The following is a 22075-nucleotide window of genomic DNA, read 5'->3' as shown; positions in this document are numbered from 1 at the left end:
CATGAACGGCGGTAGCGCGTTCTGCGTCACACACAAATCTGAAACAACTTTCAGAATTAATTAAATATGTATTCATAATTATTTAATCAATCATTTTTATACTCGTGCCTCTTTTTAAATTGATTAAGAAAATAATTGTCGTTTGGTAAATAAATTTTTTTTTTTCCATAGACAGGTGTTGAAAAAGCGTTTTAAATTGTAATATTCAACTGTCATAAACAACTCGGTCTCGTTGGTTACGCGAACGTGAGATTAAGTAAGAGGGAATATAATTGTCGAGGGCAGGGAATAAAGGACGTCGTTGAATGTATGATGTGCGAGAGAACGACGACCACCCATGGTCGAACGAATCTTGCGTAACGATTGCGATCCGTCTTCGTGTTTCTTCAAGGATAATCGAAGGCGCAATCAATCCTTGCCGCGTCATGAAAGTGCGATGAAGTATAAATTTATCAATATAGCGTATTTAATTTCGTTACCACTAAGAAAGAAGGCTAATAACGTAAAAGTATTACTACGTGCCCAAACGTATGTTTGCGATGCATTTTGATTTATCGACTCAATCATTACCTCTGCATCGTCGGCGAGATATTTCGCGTGATACGGCAACGCGTGGCGTTAGATAATTACGTACAATTCGGGCTTTGTGCTGGTTGATCACGTTCGGCCATCAGTGCCAGTTCAGTGGCGCACAGCGAGAAAACGATTTTTGCGATTTGACCGTTTTCCTACGGTTTGCCAAGGACTAAATATTTCTCAAGTGCAAACGCGTAAATGCGCGCTCGCGAATTTTATATTTATTGCACATTAACGTCAATTACGCTCCGACAACTTTAATTACCGGTATCAATCAACGCCGCGTTCAACACACGTCAATAATGCAGTAAAAGTTGCGAAAATATCAAAACAGAATTTCGCGAACGTAAACGCGCGGGCCGAGGTAGAGGTAAAAATGTATATTGCGTTGATACGCACCGACAAGTTTCGCGTCAGCTCGAAGAGTGCTTGTTTCTCTCTTTCACCACTACTTAGATTTATATCGGGAACGGTCTATCTCGACAGAGCGATATTTTTGAACGACTGATTTCCTCGTGATCAATTGTAACATTCGTTTGATGGTGATTCATACCTATTTGTAAATTGCTCGTTCAGCTCCTTCGCGAGTAGGTAAATACGCGCCGTTCGTTCCGAGACCTCACCTCTTTAGCGTAGCGACCACGCAGATAATCAACCACAGAGACAGGACCAGTTTCCTTTGTACTTCGATGAGACTTTGTTCTAGGTATAATCGATGCTTCTTCTTGCGCGATTACCTCGGCGACGGTGGTAAGAAACGTTGGTATTCTCGCCACTTCCCGTCAATCTTTTCATTCTCATCATTTTCACTATAAATCACACCGAAGAGATACTTAAACAAAAGGGAGCTCGAATCAATTTAAATTACGAAATACAAAAAGATCTATTTATCAATCGGAGTTTCCAGACATTTTCTCTATCAATTTGCGCTTTTTTTTTTTATTTTTAATTTTTTTTTTAATATAAAAAAAGGGATAAAATAAAAAGAGAGTTCTTGATTAGACATGTTTCGTCTCCAGCTAGATTTTTTAATTTTCGCAACTCGCTTGATATTAAAAGATCTGGTGCCGTTTTGCATTTTTAATTTTTATGCGGTATAAACAAATATTTTTTTGCTTTTACTTTTCAATTATAATACAGTAATACCCGTTTCCACTAAGGTGTATCAACTTTAATCTTGGTTTAACTTACTTTTTTAATTTCGAGAATTAGAAGAAGATAAACAATGAGTTAAGCCGGGATTAAAGTTAATCTGTACAAAAAAAAAAAAAAATGGGCATAAGGAGTGTAATTCGTCATTAGCGAGGGAAACAATAGTGCGAGAGACTAACGAAGGTAATAGAAAAACACAAGTTAAGTAAACGGAATGCAATAAATAAACGCGCAAATACGTTTTATGCGGAAAAGATTCGCGGTGCTGTCGACAAAGAAAAATGACGCGTCCCGCGCTCTCTCTCTTCCTCCACTTTTCCGTCTTTTTTTTTTCTCCCCCGCCCAAAACTACCTACGGGGCTCGTGGCAGCTCGGGTATTTAACGGCGCGTTAAAAAAGTAATGCGGAAATATAATGGGAAACAAAGGAAAGAAAGTTTCCACGCTCGCTCGCTCGCTCGCTCGCTCGGGCTTCCAACGGCAGCGTGCCGCAATTTTACTCCCCCGCTATTTGGTTTGGATAAAGAGCTACCTGTTTGTTTACGTTTCGCTTTCAGCCGTTTGTACTCCCTCTCGACGGTGCACCACGGTGCAGCGTACGTGTGCATGTATGAGCGCGCACGTGTTCGGTACATATATGTATCCCTTTCCCTCTCCGTCTGTCTCTCTCTCTCCATATCTCTCTCTCTCTCTCTCTCTCTCTCTCTCTTTCTTCTTCTTCTTCTTCTTCTTCTTCTTCCTCTTCCTCTCTTTTTCTCGCTCTCGCTCTCTCATTCTTTTGCTCTCTCGCAGTCTCCGTCTCTTTCGACTGTGGCGATGTAGTTGTATTGTGAGCGATAAGCAGCCGCATGTGCATACAATCACTGCATGCGAGTGAATCCATTTCGCAGACACTCGACGCGGGTCCCGTATCGTAATCACCGCACAAAAAGCATCAAAGCCGAGTTATCGGGAAAGCTTTATTATCCTTGATGGGGCTGAAAAAGTGGGCAAAAGAGTTCATCTTAGCATGGAAAAACTGCAACCCGTCGTGTTGATCCTAAATCGCGGCGAGGGTTAAAGTGAACAATGAGTTTTAACCTCATTGTGGAATCACCGTCGTTAAAACGTACCGAATCGTTCTCTCGTTACGGAAATCGCTACAATTCGCGTGGAGTTCGCTATCGCGTGCATTAAGGCGGTACAGTTTCAACTATTACACACGCACTTCCGTACGCATGTATAGTTCGCGTTGTTTACCAAACAGCTGTCTAATACATAATACACGACGTAAGAATGCATTTCGCCGGAATATTCAGCGCGATGCCGGCGGTATCGGGACGGGGCGTTTGTACAGAAACGCGAAACGTAGCGGGAAAGGGCAAGAAGGTTCATCGACCAAACGGGGGGAAAAAACCTAACAAAAGAAGCGGAAAATCCGATGTGCGTTTTCAACGAACGAGGTAATAAAACGTAAAACTGGATGAACGCGAATCGTCGAATCGCATGCCGTTATCCAAAAAATAGGACGAAAAAAGAACTCGGTAGAAGTGAGATGAAACGCGTGTACGTGTGCGTTCGTCTGTCTGCGTGTATTACTCGAAAGAGACACGGCGGGAATAAGAAGAAAACGCAAAGATCTATGAAGGTACCGAATGGTTCGGCTGCGTTTATCTCTGAGAGGCGTATATTTTCGTGACGTAAAACCTAAGGTTGCGATGTTTCGATTCGGGCGGAGCGTTAAAATAAAAAATAAAATAAAATAACGACAACGTTGATGATATTGACGACAGTGTGATTTTACCCAATGATTGTTATACGAGATATCTAGTTTCCGCGACGAAATTCATTTCAACATATTCAATCTGCCGACACTTATGTCGATCGTAAGCAACTTAAAGACTTCGCGACGCTCTCTGCAAGACGAGAGCGCTAATTAGCGCGGAAAACGCATTCTGATGGGACAAAGACGGTCTTTTTTTATAGCTCATTTTTTTTTTCTTTTTTTACGACCGTGAACGTCTCGAAAGCATGTCATGCCTCGCGAGGAACGAGAGAATCGGGGGCGGACGTGTGCCAAGCCAGTTTTGCTCCACCGTTAAATCGATCTAGCTGACGCTCTGCTCGACACGCAAAAACAATAAATAAATATGTTAATATAAATTAGTGAGTTAAAAATAAAAATTTTATTGCGTTATTGGTATTTCGACAGATTAATTTTAACCGCGCTGAACAAATAAAGATGTAATTACTCTCTCTCTCTCTCTCTCTCTTTCGTTGCTGTTACAACAGCATATAGTTTTCGGTTTTTATTCGAGTTAATTTTTTACGAGCACCTCGAGATACGAAAGAAGGGTACAGATCAGACGGTGGGCCTGAATCGCCACGCCTGTAGGAGACTGACAAGAATTATTAGTGGGTGAAGGTAGCCAGTAGCTGAGCCGAGGATCAATACTAGGCAGACGTCCGTGTGGTGTGGTGGAGTGCACTTCTACGCGACTCTAGGCTAGGCTAGAGCTAGGAAAGGTTGGGACGGTTGGGTAAGGTTGGTGGGACGTCTACGTAGACTTTGGTCCCCATAAACTAAACGCCGACTGACTTGACGATGGCTACAGAGGTTTCTGATCGGAGAGGAGTATCGATTTTGATTATAATCTTGCAGTCTACTAAAAGACGTCGTCCTGAATTTAATTTCCCGATATAATCTCTCACCTTATATATCCATATATTGTAATGTTTCTTAATATAAAAATTTTTTTTTATGCGACAAAACCGCTCGCTTCTTTGCAAGAAATATTATTTATAAAAATACCAGCTGCCATCTGTTCGTGAGCTGAATTAATTTTCAACGCGAGCATGTATTTAATTTATGCGTTCAGCGTAAATATTAATTCTTATGTAACGAACTAGCGTAACTGCATTGAGGGAGCGATTTTTTCGCCTTCGTCACGACCGAGACTAATCCGATCTCGCCATTGCGAATTAGCTGCAAAAAAAAAGCCGTGCGTTCACGATCGATATATTTTATGATCGGCAAGCGAACACGCGGCGGCAAGGCAACAAAAATAATTCTCGCAAAGCGCAAGCGGAACAAGAAGTTGCGAAAACTAGTTAAACCGCTTCAAGGTCGGGACCGTGAAACTCGTTCAATTCGCAGTGCAATTCCGCGCACACATCCTTCGCTTAGATAGGTACGCCGCACCGCGCGTTAGATAACACCTCGGCAAGAACTATCGAAATTTTACGATACTTCCTGAATCTCTTCCGACTGTTTCTCTCCATTCGACATATTCCCGATATTGAAATAACACCGTCGGCAATCCGCGTCTTTTTAGCTATTCGGAATTATTTCTTTGAAAATCGAGATAATTATTTTAACGCAATTTTTATTACGAATGTAATTCGACAGTACATTGAAATGAAATTTAAATGATCCGTAATGAAAACCTTTCTGCGAAAGCTTATGTAGAAGAAAAGTTCGCGTGGGTGCGTGAATTAATAGTATCGAATATCTCTATAGTTCGATACAGGCGTAATTAGAAAATTCCTCGAACCGCCAACGTAAATCGACGAAATGGATACGCGTGGGTGCGAGATTGTTCAAATGTTCCTGGGAGATCCCATCTTAACGCAGTAACTAATTTTCAAGCAGCGCATCTTGATAAAACGAGTTCGCGTGAGTGCGGGATTAACGGGATCACGTGTTACCAAGAATTGTATCTTTTAACATAGACGTAATTAGTCGATTTCCAAGAATCTTGACTTCGCGCCGACAGTTATTCGAAAATCGTTAATTGTAAACGAGCTAAGGTGCAGAAACATAAACGCGAGTTAAAAAAAAAAAGGAAAAATAAATTTATGAGTATAAAGAAGTCGATATAAAAAAAAAGTTATACGTTTGACGCATCAATATTCCGTATACTGCAAATTCAAGGAACATATAAGATATATAAATTCCTCCTCGAGCGTTTATTCTTAAGAAACGATCGCGATGCAGTCGTTGAGATACAGTTGATGCGTAGATGAGAGTCGATTAGGTATAGGACGCGAATGCACGTCGAAGGGATGGAAGGAAAGATGCAAACGTCGCGTTGCGTCGCGTCGGTTGCGTACGGGCGAATGGTCGCACACGTGCATTCGCATACACGTATACGCGGATATGCGCACGCGAACGCGGTCCGCTCACCCACCCGCTTCATCCGCCCATTCGCGCTAATGCTGATGATCATTCACGCCACTGACCTACTCTGTGCCGCGCGAGCTTCGCCCTCCGATGCCGCGATGCGGCGGCTGGGAAAGCGGTAAGAGGCAGCGAGAAAGAGAGGAGATAGAGAGGGCGAAAATGGTGCACGCGAGAAATAGAGAGCGAGGCGAGGATGCGGAGATAAACGAGGTTGAGAAGAGGGACGAGGAAGGAAAAGGGGGGAGGCAGAGGGAAGAGAGCCTGATGTCTAGTCGGTGGGTCTGGGCCTGCGTAACGACGCGTGCACATCGACGGTGCAAGTACGCGACGGCGGTCGAGGGTTGAGGGCCTCGTGCGAGTCGTGGAATGGCGCAAGGGGGGGGGGGGCAGGGAAGAGAAGAGTAAGGGCGACTGAGGGATAACGGGGACGGTGGAGAGCGCGGAAAGAGGGAGGCGAGCTGCAAGAGGTGCAAGTCGGCTGTAGTAGTTGAAGGGGCGAATGAAGGGGAAGGGGACGAAAGTCGACCGGGGGGTGGCAGGGAATACGGAAGGCTACGATTGATCCGTGGTCGCCCTCCTCATCCTCCCTATCCTTCTCCATCCTCTTCCATCCTCCTTCTCTTCTTCTCCCCTCGGTGGCCCTTCCGCGCCCTTTCGTCCTCGGCCCTCGTCTTCTCTTCCTCCTTCTCTTCTACTTCCTAGCTGTACGTCGCCGCGACCTCACGAATTCATTGTGCGCTTCCGGCTCTCGTCCTTTTTCTCTCCGGCAGCCATTAGCTGTCCGTTCGGGTCGCCTCTTATTAGCATAGTTGCAAATTCTACGCCACGACGTCCGACGGTGTCGGCGGTGGCCTCCTCTTAACGCTTGATTGGAGGCCAGCATGACGCTTTGCGCCAGATACATATACGCGTTGCTTGGAAACTGGAAGCGGGAAAAAGAATATTGAAACGATATCCGTTTCTGGCCGCACGTCACCGTTAATTCTGAAACTTCTCCCGTAGGATTTCAAAATCACTGTCATTCTACTTATTTCATATGGAATTTGTTTCAATTAACTGTTACAATAGTTCTCATACGTTTTTATTTGCAATTAATTACCCATATCAGTACACCGTTTTAGCGATAATATTTTAACGATAAAGCTAGTATAAAGAAAAAAAAAGAAAGAAATACACAGGCTTTTACTTCGAACTCCTTCATGATAAACGCAAGCTCTACACATAATTAATTGCCCTTGTCCGTTACGTTATTCTTAACAATTTTTCACTTTACGAACTAGTTAAAAGTGCCATTTGAGTTTCTAAATGTACGTTAAAGTGTGCACAGGAAAAAAAAAAAAAAAAAAATATATATATATATATATATATATATATACAAATACATATATACTTTTCATTTCGCACGAATTATAATATATATTCAATTTACATGCGAGGCTCATCAAGATTGCCAAGTGACAGTTGCGCGCACGAACTGTTTTCTGGTAAAAGATATTAAGATATCACCGCATCATCACGCTAAGGTAGTAAAACAGCGCGTCAATATGTATAATACTCGAGTTTGACGGGGCAATTAATAGTCTGTACGGTGTCACTGATTGATGATAGCGCGTTTATCGAACGGCGAACGACAAGGCCGGATTATCCGTTGCATTAAAAAGCGTTTTCGACGGCTCGCGCGCATTCATTCGGGCGTTACATTTCGATAAATGGAACTTAAACAATCGCTCCGTAGAAATTGGCGCGGGCGACGGCCACATGGAGTGTGTGCACGTGTGCGTGTGTTGGGCACACGCCGACACCGCGCAGCCTCCCTCGTCCACCGTAAACAGAATTATACAATACCGAACGCGCTACCATTAATTAGCGTGACTTCGTGTCGACGAAACGGCTGCACATGCGCGCGCTTTTATTTCAGCATTTCCCAACGAAATGTTTTCGCGCCCCCAAAACAAATTGTGGACTTTTAATTGAGATCCATCGCACCGATGATTCGGGCAGCTCGAAAACATTTTCCCCTCTCTCCGCCTATCTCCCCTGCTCGCTTCCGCCGGATCCCAACCGCCTGTACGTTCGCCGTAATATTTCCCCGATAAATCAGCAAATGCGATTTAATGTTTATGTTTAAAAACATTCTTGTCCTAATTAATTTTTATCTCTCCAATTTTACGGCGATTTTTATCACCGAACGGTCGGGGCTTTCTTTCCCCGTTTTGGTTAAGGAGACGTAGGTAGACAGCGTGATCTATATTGTTTAACGTGGTACGTAAGGATGGAGATTATAAGACGTAACGAGTTCACCTCGCCGTCTATGCGTATTGCTGAGAAGAAAAAAAGAAGGTTTCTATATACAGCAAGATGTATTACTTATGTATATAGCGTGTCGAGCTCTGATTACACGGCTTGTAAAGCGGAAAAGTTCCTGCTGTTTCTTGAAATCCAGTATCGATCGAGCGCATCGAAACGCTACCACGCGACGAAAAAACTTGGAACACGGCCGGCTCCGGCAAAACCATCTTGACTGTATACTTTGTAACGTAATGAAAGACGCGAACACGCAGGAATAATCGGTTACACCGGCAAAGTTGCATTCCATGAAGCGGTTATCATTTACAGCATAATGAATATCGTTACGCAATGCGTCTATTATTGTCGGATAAGATCGTTTATGATCATTGGGCAACAAGAAAAATAATGCATCTGCATTGTAATAACGATCGACTTTAGTAATATTGTCGAAGCTCCGCTATATTTTTGTAAATGCGTGTGCGCTTCCAAAGACTCTAAAATGTCCAAAAACATTTTTTAAATTAACAACGTAGTCTTTTTTGATTGCTTAATCTACGCAATTAAATTTATTACGTTTTAAAATTGATATTCTACACTTTTAGTTTGCTTTATTAGTGAAGTATAAATTAACTTTAATTTATTTTACTACATTAGAATAATCTACGTTACATTGACAATCCAATTTAAAACTGTTTTTTTTTTTTTTTTTTTTTTTTTTATCAAGCACATGCTTTTACACGATATTATCGCGAATTTTGTGTTGATTGCAATACATTTTTTTTTTTTTGAGTAATAACACATTAAAAAATTAAATTTATTTGAAATATGAAATACTTTAAGTGTGCAGCGTCGCGTTTATTCATCGAATATATACTTGATCCATACTTGTCATTAAACTCCTGTGTCATTAAATTATACATCGGCACAGCGGATTATTTGATTTGTAATCTAATTTGCTTTACCGGAGGAACGAATTTTATTTAATAATGCATATCCAAGTTACACAATAAAGGCGTGTATTGTACAATATTGCAAGGTATTTAAACGCATCCTTTTTTGACGTGCCATCTGAAGTTTCAGATTAACATTTTTTTTTATCCGTTATTCAAACGTATAATGCAATGAATAAGTTAACGCAAACACGATTAAAAAATTATATAATAATCTTGTTTAATATTTTTCTCACGTCCTACATTAAGCCACGCACTTTTAAATTCGAATCAATTTTAGCAGTTTGCTTAACAGCGCATCCACGCGGCAACGAATAGATATTTCTTTGTAAAAGATGGAATGCAACGCGTCGCGTAAACCGTACGACACGTAACATTTTTATGAAAACAACGAGATAAGAAATTTCCGCATTGCGAAAAGATGTGAATCGCTCAAAAGGCGGAGCGGGAAAATTTGGCCTGGGAACCGCAAGGCGTTTTGCGAGCGCGTTCGGATTTGTATTCACTCCGCGCATATTTAGCTACTAATGCAGTCGCGATGTATATTTCCATATCACTTTTATTTTTTCGCGATATTCAATGAATTAACTGCACACACAGTCATTTGAGTCACGATATTTACGACACACAATATACTATTTTAATCTCTCGTCTAATTCCCTTTTTTTTTTTTTTTTTTTTTCCTAATACGCACAATAATATAATATATGCAGCTGTCGCTGTGTTTATAATTTTTATATCTTCGTGTTCTGCATTTCTATGCAGAGGCAACGGTCGCAACGCGTACGTTAAAGATTTAAATGCATTCCCGCACAAAGGCGAGATAAGAATGCAAGCCTAGATCTTGATCTAACAATTACGGCCTACAATCGTCGCTGCGAACGAAGAGATCTGACTGATGCGTCGCTATCTCGGGGTTACCTAACAGCACGCGCGAGGATGCACTTTCGGGCGACGTCACAAGCGTCCGATACGCTGGTCGGTCGGCGCTAGCACAGTCGTGCAAAGTAAAAATAAAACGGCAGGCTAGAGAGAGAAAGAGGGACGAGAGGGAAGGGGTGAGAGAGAGAGAGAGAGAGAGAGAGAGAGAGAGAGAGAGAGAGAGAAAGAGAGAGGAGGCAATTCCGTTCACGCAACACGCGCTCAATGCGTTACCTAAGAACGCGTAGACGCGCAATTCAGCGTAACCGCACGGTTATGAAAAAAAGGATGCAAAAAAACAATGAACGCATGGTCGCGCCGGATCGATGCATACACGTACACACACACATACACACACATATGTCGTCGGGCGCAGACGATAATCGCGTTTGACACGCAGGACCACAGGTGTCCGAAAGCAAGTGCGACCGCTAGTCGGTCCCTCCTTTCGCTTCTTTATTTCTTTTCTGAATCCATAAGTGAAAAGATCGGTCTTTTTCAAAGGGATCGAAAGTGTAGTTTGATTAACAATTAACTTCTTGCCGATAATTTTAATTGCCCCCTTCGTACCTCACGTGGATTGCAAGGCGCAATTAAGTCGCATTCGCGTGCGGATGTATAAATATTTTTCTACTAGGAATTTTAGTTAATTATGTCTCGAGTTTTTTTTTAAAACTCGCCCGCGATGACTGAAAGATTTGTTTAAGACTTTATCACTAGCACACTTTATGTACGTGTTTTTTTTTTCTTTTTTTTCCTTAAATTGTTGACGACATTACGGAATAGCATGGCAATTATGGAAAATGGGAAACGATTAATCAAAACGTTAAACATTTCAGTACGATATTATTAATTATAAGCTGCGTGTAAGGTGGAAAATATTGGCGTCTTGCGTCGCTTTGGTTTTTCTCGTAAAGACCTTAGTCTGCAAGTTCTTGTATGTATGCATCGATTGTAAATCATCGATTTGCTAATAATTTATGAGTAACGATCGGTCGATAAAGACCACGGAACCACTTTTCTTCATAAACATGTCTGCCAGCAGTATAAACTCGACGTGAACAATGTGCTCTTTTCAGCAGATATGTTACAAATATTTTTTTTTTTTCTTTAATTTTACAAATCCGTACAGAACAGTTATCAGGATCATATGTGTGTAAATTATTTAAATTAATAAAAAAAAGCTTTATCCGTAGTATATTATTAAAATAATTTAACATATATTACGAGTCTATATTATCTTTATGAAACGATAAACGGAATAAGTATATATTATAGATTATTCCTGGCTATTTTTGAGATAAATTGTCTGCAGATGTGTGGATTATGTGAGATGATGTTCCAAATATAGGTTGAAAAACACGTACTAGCTATTATATGTTTCACTCGCTCTCTTTTTCTCTTTTCTACTCTTTCTTTCTCGAATGCACGCAGAAGAGTTGCAAGCACAATTCGCGTTACCTAAGGATCTATATAAAAGCGGAGTGCATCGCCGCAAAACTCAGCATTGGACGAATACATGCGCATGTGTTACTCTGTAGAGTTTAGTAGAACTTAAGGTATGCGTGTATACAATGGACTAAGAATATGGTCCACTGAAAAAGAAATGCATCATAACGTTGACAAAATGTAATAAAAAACAAAAGTTAACACGCGGAATACATTTAATACACTTAAACGTTTATAAATAAATAAAATTAAAGTAAAATAAAATAAGATAATTTTTAAAATAGAAATCAATAAAATACGGAGGCAATTATAACTTGCCGAAAAAAAAAATAATAATAGAGAAGAGTTAACAGTCGATTTATTATCTGAAATGCCATTACCAATTAAGACTAGAGCGCCGAGTCTCGAACATTGTAAGATTTATACACGAGTGTGAATACGAGTATTCTATCGCGTCTACTTCATAGAGAATCTGACATTTCATCGTGAAACTTTTTTTTTTTTATCGACAACGGAGCCGCGAAAGAGCCGATCCGTCATCGTCAGGCAGGCGAAGGCGCAGCCTACGTTTGGTACTCGTGATCCACGTCGAGAAATAATAATTAGCTTCCGCGCGCCGCTGCGTAAGACATCAGTGCGTGCGATACTTTTACACGTCTCCCTGTTTCCCCTCTTCGCCCTTCCCTCCCGCGCAGCGCTCTCCCTCCGCTCTCTCTTTCTCTCTCAGCGAGCGACGTTTTTTGGTCCAACGACGTCTGTGCCGCTCTACGAATCGCGAGATCCGCGAGAGAAACGTGCGCGACGCTGCCGACGTGGGGTCTATGTGTGCGTCGACCGTCTCCACGTCTGCGTGCACGTCGATGTGCCTGCGTGCGTATTCGTGTTCCGCGCGTCCACCTACGTACTCCGCGCGAACGTGTGCGTGCCCGCGAGCGCGCACGCGCGTCTTGCCGCGGCTTTGTGTGGGAGAGTGCACGCGTGCGTTTGTACGCGGCGGTACGCTCGTGAGCGTTTCACACCTGACTACAACGCAAGTCGCTCGAGCGACTGTACAAGCGTCGAAAGACGATCGCAAGCGCGCGCAAAAGCGCGAGCGACGCCGAAAATCGTGTCGGCGTACGCACGGATTTATCGCGCGGCGCTCACGGCGCTCAGCCGCGCAGAATCGATTTATTTTGTCGGCACGGTCTGCGCGGCGAACACGGTAGGTTAGTTGACCGCGGGGCCGAGCGAGCGCTGAGCTGACAGTAGGCCGGCGACGTCACAGTGGGCCGGTTCGAGCCTTCCTTCGTTCGATTCAGGCAGGCTCCTCTATTCGTTTTACATGTAGCAAGGTAAATATTTCAAGCGCGGTGTTTCACGACCCGACGAGATTACGTGGCCCAGTGCGCGAATTATTATTTTCGTCATCGTTTTCGCCGTCGTCGTCATCTTCATCATTATCGTTATTATCGCCGTCACCGTCATCGTGCCACCGTCACGGGGGCGGGCGACAAAACCGTTTTTGTGACGCGTGCTATCTCGCCGTGACGATAAGCGCCTACTGGACCAGAAGGGAGAACAGAAAACGAAATTGTACATACACATTTACTCCGAAGAGGGTGGGAGCAGCATTTTCGTCTTTCTTTATACACGTCGTCCGTCGACGTCCACGTTACGCTCGCCGTGTTGATTAGCCTCCGTTGCCACTTACGTTCGGTCGCATTCGACCCGCTATCACGGGCCAACCTGAGCTACCTGTCACGAGTCTGACGAGCTCGTGGCGACACGGACAAAAAAAAGACAGACGATACCGAGGAGGAGCCAACGGAGATGTCAAACCGTGAGAAAAAGCGACCGAATAAACATCGCAGTAAAGGAATTTACAGAGAGAACGAGTGAAAAAAAAAGAAAAAAAAAAAACGAAGTTGCGAGCTCGGCATCACGCGGAAAACACGTCGCTAGGTGCGTGTTAAGCCCGCTCTCGGATTTTCGTAACGAATGATATTTCGATTCGCGTCCGACGTGACTCGTCGTCCGATCGGTTTGTTCGACGCGTGCTTTTCGCGTTTCGGCGAAGCTGTCAGGACGCGTGACGGAGGACCTCTCGTCCCTATCGTACCACGCGTCGCCTCCTCCGCTCGGACAACCAGTGGAGACACGTGAAAACACGCGCTCTGACAGCTCGCGCTGCAGCGCGACGCGTGCACGTCGCTCACGTTCGCGCGCGGATCTGTGCGCGCGCGTTTCTGACAGTCGTGATTATAAATCGGCGCGGCGACCTTGCGCGGCCCCGAAAACTCTTGGCAGCCGCTTTCGAATCTCGTGGCCGATCCCGTGCATTCGCTAAGCCGTGACGTGCACGCGCGTTCGAAATAGTTGTTCCTCTTCGCGGCAGCGGGAAAAGCTAGCCAGGAATCACGGTGACGGAATAAGAGAGAGAGAAAGACAGAGAGAAAAAAAATAAAGAAAAAGAGAGAAGCGCGTATGCTTTTGGCACGGTGGTCCTCGCGCGTGCCGCGACGCGACGCGACCCGACGCGCCGCGACGTGCCGCGACACACGTGACAGTGAACAGTGCATCGCGTACCTGGCGAACGACGTGCTTGGAGCCGCGAGGAGACGGCGGGCTCGCTCTCATCGCCTCGCTCGCGGTTCCCGTCGTCGTGATGCGCCTCGAAGTCTCGGTGCTCTCGAAACGTATCGCGGTGAGGGAGCGCGGCCGAGAGGAAGGAAATCAGCTGCCGTTTATTAGCACTCAGCTGTACGATAGCTCGTGCGCGGGTTCGCGACGGGAAGGAAAGTAAGAATGCGACGGATAAAGTTTTGAGGAGAAACGCCGCGGGAAAGGTGCCGGGGAAGACGCGCGCGCGTGAATATACGGGCGGCGTGTTGTCAAGACGGCGGCAAGTTGCGAGAGAGTGCGTGTCCCGCGAGCCGCAAATACGGCCGGACGAAAATACCTCACGTGCGTCGAGAAATTGATGAGAAAGAGAGGTAAAGGGGGAAGGGAAACGTGTAGGGGGGACGTAAGAGGCAGGGTCGTTTTTGGAACACGATGAGGGAATCGAGGAGATGATCGGTGAGGAGCGTCATCGAGTGAGCGAGTAAAAGTAAAGCATGACGGTCCCGAGGAAATCTAGAGCGATCGAACGGCCCGCTCCGACGAGAGTAGCGTCGAGGAGGCCTTAACTATTCGAGCATCGGCGTATTCTCTCGCAGATTTCACCTGAGCAACGGCAGAAACGGCAGTCATAGTGACGTAGTTCCGAGGTGGGCTCATTCTGACGAATTCGTGCTAAATTAATCGGAGGCGAACCAACTTGGCTAATGTTATGCAAAAATGAATTAACCCATGACACCGGTCTGCCTTCTCTCATTTTTCCTGTTCGTCGTTGCCAAAATTTTTTTTTGTGCGGTCGCTTCTTTTAAAACATCTAATCTCATATCTCTTGTTAATATCGTGAAAAAAAAAAAAAAAAAGATGACATCATCGTCACGGAGATTAATCCATTTTCACAATTTGGAAAAAATGAATTGTGCAACTATTTGGTAACGGTATTAAATTTTTAATTAAATTTGTTTGAAAAAGTTATTTTTTTTTTTAATTCTTATGACAGAGAGAGAGCAAGAGAGAGAGAGAGAGAATGAGTTTAATTCATTTTTGCATGGCATAATTAAGGAAAACGGAAAAGTGATTCTCCAATTTCGTGCTAGGACCAACGAAATTATTTTTTTTGTAAGAAACTTTTTTTTTCTATTTGTCCCTTTTCCCCCAATTGCTACAGATCCGTGTCACTTCACGTTTCTCGTACGTGCATAGACTTTCTGTTTGTTATTTGAGTTTCTTGACTGACAATGATCCAATAATAGGTTCTAAGCGCGCGCTTTAGCGTGAAATTTTCTTCCACAGCGGATACCAGTATCCGCCTGCCCTTGACAGCTTTCTCCCTGCCCTACTATTTTAATTAGTCGAATTCGCGGTAAGAGGACTTGAAACAAATATCGCCCTGTAATACGGCGTTGACATAAAGTGCAAGTGGTAACAGTGATATGCGCTCTGTGATCAAATCACAACTGACTTCAATGAACTACACGTCCGAAGCTTTGATTAGAATCAATTTCCGTTTCGAACTAATTTCATTAGCTCTGACATGACAGATTCATTTGAATGATACTGTTTATGTTGAATGCAAATCTGTTGTATTTCCTTAATGACTTACGGCACGGGTCACGGCACAGTATAAAGCCATAATTCAGAAAGTTCTTCGGAAATAAATAACTGACCGTTATATCTACGCAATTAAACCGCCACAATCAATATAATCACGTGGAGAAATGAAAAGTTTAATTTATCAAAATTATCGACATCTAATCGAACGATTCTTTATCTGTTCCGCTTGATTTTTCAGTACAATTACGTGAACTACAATCGAAGACATGTAATTAAAATTCTCTTTTAAAGCGACTACGATAGTAATACGTTTTATCTGAATAATCTTCGTTTAATCTCTCGCTGTAACTCGTCATTTCTTTCTCCTAAACATTCTCGCGCGTATTAAATCCGGAATATCATAGCTTCCGTCTGTAAAGTGCAACGCCTCGTAGATCATTCCCCACTTCTCTTATTCTTGCGTTTCATTATGCCACGATTCTAACGCCTGTACGACGACGATAATAGCGTTTCCGCGATCGACTTGCCTTGACAGAGACAGACCGCGTGACGTATCGCTCGCGGCTCGAGGACGAGAATACCGAAGACGACACTCCGTCCTCGTTCTTCGGTTCGGCCCTCGCGCCGCGCAGTCTGTCTTCGTCAGAGAACTGCATCCGATGTTCCGAGCCCCGCGTATGTCACGTCGTAACGGACGTCAGAGACGTCGGATTTCATGGAGAACCTCAATAACGAATTCCTGGCGATACCGCGTTTCGAATACGATCACGCTAAAACCCCTACGTTCGTTGCGATACTACCAATACGAATTATCAATTCTCAGATTTATGTTGTCGTTCGACGCAACTCTAACGTTTGCGCTTCGCGGCGCAGAAACCTGTCGCTGTAAAGAAAAAAAAAAAAAAAAGAAAAAAAAGGAAGAAAGACCGAAGCACAATAGCGATAAAAATAATTGCTTCGCGACCGGTGGTAATTCAAAGAGAAAGAAATGTAAAGATGTGAACAGCGTGTTAGAAATATTTTAAGTAAATAAATTTTGCAAAAGCGGCATCACGCATTCGTATCGCAGGCGCGATTCTTTTGGCAGTACAGCACTGCACTCTAAGCAGCATAGACATTTGACGTTTCACGAAGGTCGCGTGTTCCAGCTCTGCCCCTCTCGTTTTCTCACTTTGTCTCAATACACACGCTCTCTCTTTTTTTTCCTCTATCTTCTCTCTTTCTTTCTCCCTCTCTCTCTCTCGCTTTTTCTCTCCTCGCGTCTCGCCCCCATCTTTTTCTGCTTCGCTCTCCGTCCGCCTCCCGCGCGTCGTATACGCACACGTACGTACGTACCTTGCGACATTTAACGATCGTTACGCGTTCAATTGTTCACCGTTGCCGTCACCGGCCGAGAGGCCGCCGCGCGACTTTCCGACGAGCCGAGCCGCTCGTTCCGTGACGATATTTTCCGCAGCGCGTTATCGGCGTACGTGACATTGAGGATCGCCCGAGAGAGAGAGAATTGCAGCGCGGCGTTAGCCGCCGCCGCTATCGTAGATACCGCGACGTCGCGATGCGCCGCGCCGCACCGCGCCGCGGCGTCGATCAGCTGGCGTCGCCTCGTCTCTCTCCCTCCACGCGGCACCGGCAGCGTGTACCGCTTCTCCCCTTGTGCTCCGCCGTACACGTACATAGAACCGAATGCTAATGGAGCGTGCAGACGCGCGTTAGACATTTGTTTGACGCGCGAATGTGCGCAGGGAGATGTCTGAAAAGCCCGTTGAAAAATCTGCGCCTAAGGAGCGGACCGAGCATACGCTGAAAGGCCCACGCTAGTAGAATGAACAGCGCGGAGATCCGCGTAATCGCGTATGTGTGCTTGATAAATTAAGTAAACGCTGATATAATGATTGTGTATGCACGTTGGATAAATTTAGTCGCGCTGAAATTTCTGCACGAAGTAATATAAATTTTTTTTGTAACGCGCGTAGGTTTTTTTTCTTTTTTTTTTTTTTCCTTCTTTTTCTTTTTTGGTCGCACGAATTGTTGAACGAATAATCAAAAAATATTATACAGACCGATAGTCAAGAAGATAATTTTCTTAATTAATTTTGCCGATTAGAGATAGACCGTATAGATAATTTCCTCGTCTGATTTTATTTATTTCGAGCTATTTAATTTTATCTCCGTTATTTCTCTTTTTTATATATATTATATCGTTTTTATTTTTATATTTTACTTTTACGCATATTTGCACCATTGGTGTATGTCATCGAAGAGAATTGTAATGATGTGATTAAAAATAGGTTATTTTATCTAAATAATAAATATCTCTCTCTCTTTGTTTCTTTCTCGCGTTTCTTACCTTTCTTTTTAGATTCTATCGTTAAACACGAAATTTAAAAACTCGCCCAACTCGCGCACCATAACCGTGTAAAAAGAGCGTCGTCTGACTATGGCGAAAGAGAGAGAGACCGCAGTATTTTGTACATTTTCTGCACTGATTAACACATCCTCGCGCCGCGGGTTCGTTAAACTGATAAATCAAAAGAAAGCGACGCATCCAAGACGTCTCCTATTCCATCCAAGCATCGATCGTACCATTTTTATAACGTTACGGCAAAATAAATGCGCGGGATATGTACACCTACACATCGAAATACGCGTTCCCCGGGAGACAGTTCCGCGAACATTTAGTAATTAACTCGATCGATATCTGTGATCGTTGAAAAATTGAAGTGAAGTAATGTCGCGATAATTATTTAAACGTCGCGCATACGGCGTACATTTCCCTAATAATTTTTTTTTTTTCTTTACTCTGCTCTTTAGCTCTTCAGCTGAAGTTCAGCCCTTCTCTTAAGTTGCACGTTTCGGATGTTTAGGCTCGGTAATTTAATGTCACGTATATGATGCATCGTTGCATCGCGATGTTACATTTTAGATACATTAGCGTTGGTAAATAAAGAAAAGGATTGGTATAGATATCTTATAAAGTTCGAGCATCGGTAGTCAGCCTTCGTGATTCAATATTCGCGTACTTGATAGAAAAATCACACGTGCGTATATTTTTATGCAAAACATGTGCGTGTATCTTTACGTAGTGACGTGTGCCGATATGGGTTATCGATTCGTAATCGCGACAGATAAGAATTGCCGCAAGAAAGCCTATTCATTTGAAATTTCACGTTGTCGAGCGATAGACTTTCGTTTGCAAGTATCTCGGCAAAGTAAAAAAAAAGTTATCTCTTTTCGTATCGATGTATTTTCTTCGTTTAAGAGATTCGGAGAAATGATGAACTAGACTTATATCTTGCGACGCTTTAAATCATCCATTTCTTTTTAATTAAAAAAAAATTTTTTTTTTTTTTTATCAAATTCGTTCATGTAATTCTCATATTTAATATTTATAAATTTTTAGAGTACGCAATTATTTTTTTATAAAATAAACATACAACTTTCAAAAACATCACGTCATTATACATGCACGTAAAAAAAAGGATAATTAAAAACCTTTTTTTTTTTTGGAAAAAGATATTGTTGATTAATCATCTTGAAAGGATTAAAATAGATTTGCAGATATTTAAAAACGTCGATATGCTTTGAATAGCTTATTTATTAATTCATGTCATATAACTGAAAGTAATTAGTCATATACAATCTTATACTATTCTCCGCTGAGGGTAAAACTCCGCACGTTCGTACGTATCACAAAAAAATAAAAGTAAAAATTGCGTAACAGCTATCCGTTCCGTTGTCATCGGGCCGGACGACTTAAATCGGTTTTCGCCGGTTCACGATCTTTTGATTGGCGGCATTCTACAGAGTGATTTTCGATAGGCACCGTCGATGGGCGGTTTTGCCTACAATCCCGACGGACGTATACATCCGCATACGTGCTGGTCCGCGCGATCATTTTTAAAACGCGACGGAGACAGACGGGCGAGGCGCTCGGGCGACGAGATAGAGACGTAATGATTGCAATATTCCGCCCGTAATTGCTCCAGTCGGCCGCACCGTTGAAACATCATTCGCGCCCGCGAGTCGTAGATTTGTTTTTCCTCCCCCCATTTCTATCTCCGCGCGTGTCGCATCGACTGTCGCCATGCCGCGCGCCGCGTCGGCCGAAATGTCATTCTCGCAGGGGGATTCGTTTTCTCTCTTTTCCCCCAACCCCCAATCTCTATCCGATAGCGATCGTCCCTATCTTCCCTCCTTCCTCCTCTCCCCTAACCCCCGCATCGCGAACCGCGTGCCGTTCTCGATGCCATTCATCGCGGTTCGGAATCGATACGTGCCATTAAATGCTGGCGATGCATTTAAAACAGACGATCGGGGAGAAGGGATATACGCACGCGATTAGATTCGCGAAACTGATCCTCGTTAATGCCACGTTATAATCCCGCAAATCGACTTCCGGCCCGACTATAAATGCGCGTGGCGATCGAAAACGGCATGAGTCAAGTACGCTGACATCTGAGATATTTATGGATCTGGTCTGGGCACCGACGTCACTTAACTTTATTCGTAACTTTAAGTGATTCTCCACGTAATAATTTTCTACCGTGCCAAGCCGGCGTGTACCTACAAAGTATCGACACTCGCATACGCCTGGCCCCGATATCGCGACTAACAGCCAACCGCTTCGCGAACTTCTGAGAAAGTACAGACGATTATTAAAGTATCCGCGCATTTTTTTTTTCTTTTTTTTACAACGTACCTACCCTGAATTCCGACACAGGGTATCGTTAAATATCGTTTGCCCGTGTTTCCGCGCGCGACAATGCTCGGTCTCGTCACGGCGCGCGTTCCTTTTACCTAGCAAACGGCCGATAAGAGTGAGCGGGCGAGCGAGCGAGCGCGCCGCTCACAAGCGTTGTCGCGCGCGTGAAAGGAAGCCCTCGGCAAAAAGCTCACCGCGGGGTATTAGTCATTGGTAACCGACCGAAGCTTTTTCGCTGCACGTTGTGCGCCGTTGCGATTCCGCCGCGGTCGTGGCCGTCGCCTCGGCTGATTTATGGCGTGCCATCGTTATTTTCGCCTAGGCCAACCTAGCCGGACCAGCCCGGCCTCGCGTTTCTTCTGGATGTCCCTTTCCTTCGACACTCTTTCTTTCTCTCGCGATCTTCCGCTCTCTTCTCTCTCTCTCTCTCTCTCTTTCTCTCTTCCCCGTCACCTTGGGCTCCCTCTTACCTTCCATCTTTTTTCCACCGAGGCCATTTCTTCCTTCTTCCTCCTTCTCTCTAGCTTCCTACCTGTTCGGCTCGCGTTTAAACGTGGGTGGGAGAGAGGCCGGTCGTTACCACCGGTTAACGACGGCTAGGTGCTACCACCAGACATCTCTTATCCCCCGTCGGAACCTCGTAACCGAGTGAAGTTGCGCGAAAAATACTTGGCCGGACCGGAATACCTCCGCATCGCCGGAAGTCCGGCCGTTACGCGTCAATTTCGCCGAGTAATTGACTCGAACATCCAGATAATATCATTATCCTTGACCGATCGTACAGCTGCCGATCATTCTCTGCAGCCTTAAATCCAGTCATTCTATTTCTGATAAAACAGTGCGCTTACGAATCTCTTTATTCATAAGTACTGTGCAGCAAGTGCTTACGCAGCATCTTAACTACGCGGATTTTGTTTCTTTTTTTTTTCCATCATCTTTTCTTTAACTTGTCGTTTTTTAAGCCCACACTTTCAAACGCGTAGGTTTGCAAATTTATATTTCTATATAGAATTTCTCAAGCTTGAGGATAACAGCTGGATTATGGATTAAATTCAAATTTCAGACGAGGGTTTCGAAAATCGATCGCGCGCACGTTCGTCGTTGTCACGTTATAAAAATTTTGTATCAACAACATTTTCAGTTTGCTGTCAACCGTGCACCGGCATAATAGCAATATAATTCTCTCTTCATTATATTATATTGCCCATGTTGAGCGATTCGATTATTCCTCGCCATTAATTTAACAAAATTTGCGTTACACCGCGGAGAAACAAAGCGTAAATTATTACCGCGATCAAAATTACCGCGCCGTCATTGCGGTGTGGCTCGTTACGAGCGAGCGATTTGCTCATTCTAAAATTCATCATTTAATTATAATGCGTTACAACCGCTGTCACTCCAGCGATAATCCCGGCTCGCCGCGTCGACTCCTGGATTTCGCGTCGATTGCACCGATTCGCATCGATCTGCGTCAACTGATTCGTGAATTTCGAGACGCAGATATATCTGCTGATCCCAGACAATTACACGTCTTTGTAATCATAAATGCTATCGAAAATTTCTGGTATCGTGTTTCTTTTTTTTCTATCGTAAAATTTAAAACAAATTTAATTAATATTTACTTAAAAAAAAAAGAAAAAGAAACATTTATATTTTCTCGAAATTGTTTATTGGAAATTTTAATAACATTTAATTTTGAATAACTTGAGTGTCAATGTTTCTG

At 43.6% G+C, this 22075-nt stretch overlaps 1 protein-coding gene across 8 annotated transcripts in view; it reads left to right on the top strand.

Annotated features, from left to right (window-relative positions):
- Mamo (zinc finger protein 628-like) overlaps positions 1–22075 on the top strand; it is a 207230-nt gene that overhangs the window by 140024 nt on the left and 45131 nt on the right. For 2 of the 8 annotated variants that reach the window (XM_070662587.1, XM_070662586.1), the window contains exon 1: positions 13465–14749. The exons of 3 other annotated variants lie outside the window; for them this stretch is intronic. The gene's annotated coding sequence lies outside the window, so the exon portion shown is untranslated. Of the gene's footprint in view, positions 1–12685; positions 12833–13464; positions 14750–22075 lie in introns of those variants that run through there. 3 more of the 8 variants (XM_070662588.1, XM_070662582.1, XM_070662590.1) reach the window with 3 other exon arrangements.

This window comes from Cardiocondyla obscurior, linkage group LG10 (assembly GCF_019399895.1).
Source record: "Cardiocondyla obscurior isolate alpha-2009 linkage group LG10, Cobs3.1, whole genome shotgun sequence".
NCBI classification, from domain to species: domain Eukaryota; kingdom Metazoa; phylum Arthropoda; class Insecta; order Hymenoptera; family Formicidae; genus Cardiocondyla; species Cardiocondyla obscurior.
The sequence above is the reverse complement of the archived record's forward strand: the minus strand, read 5'-3'. Positions and strand labels throughout refer to the sequence as shown.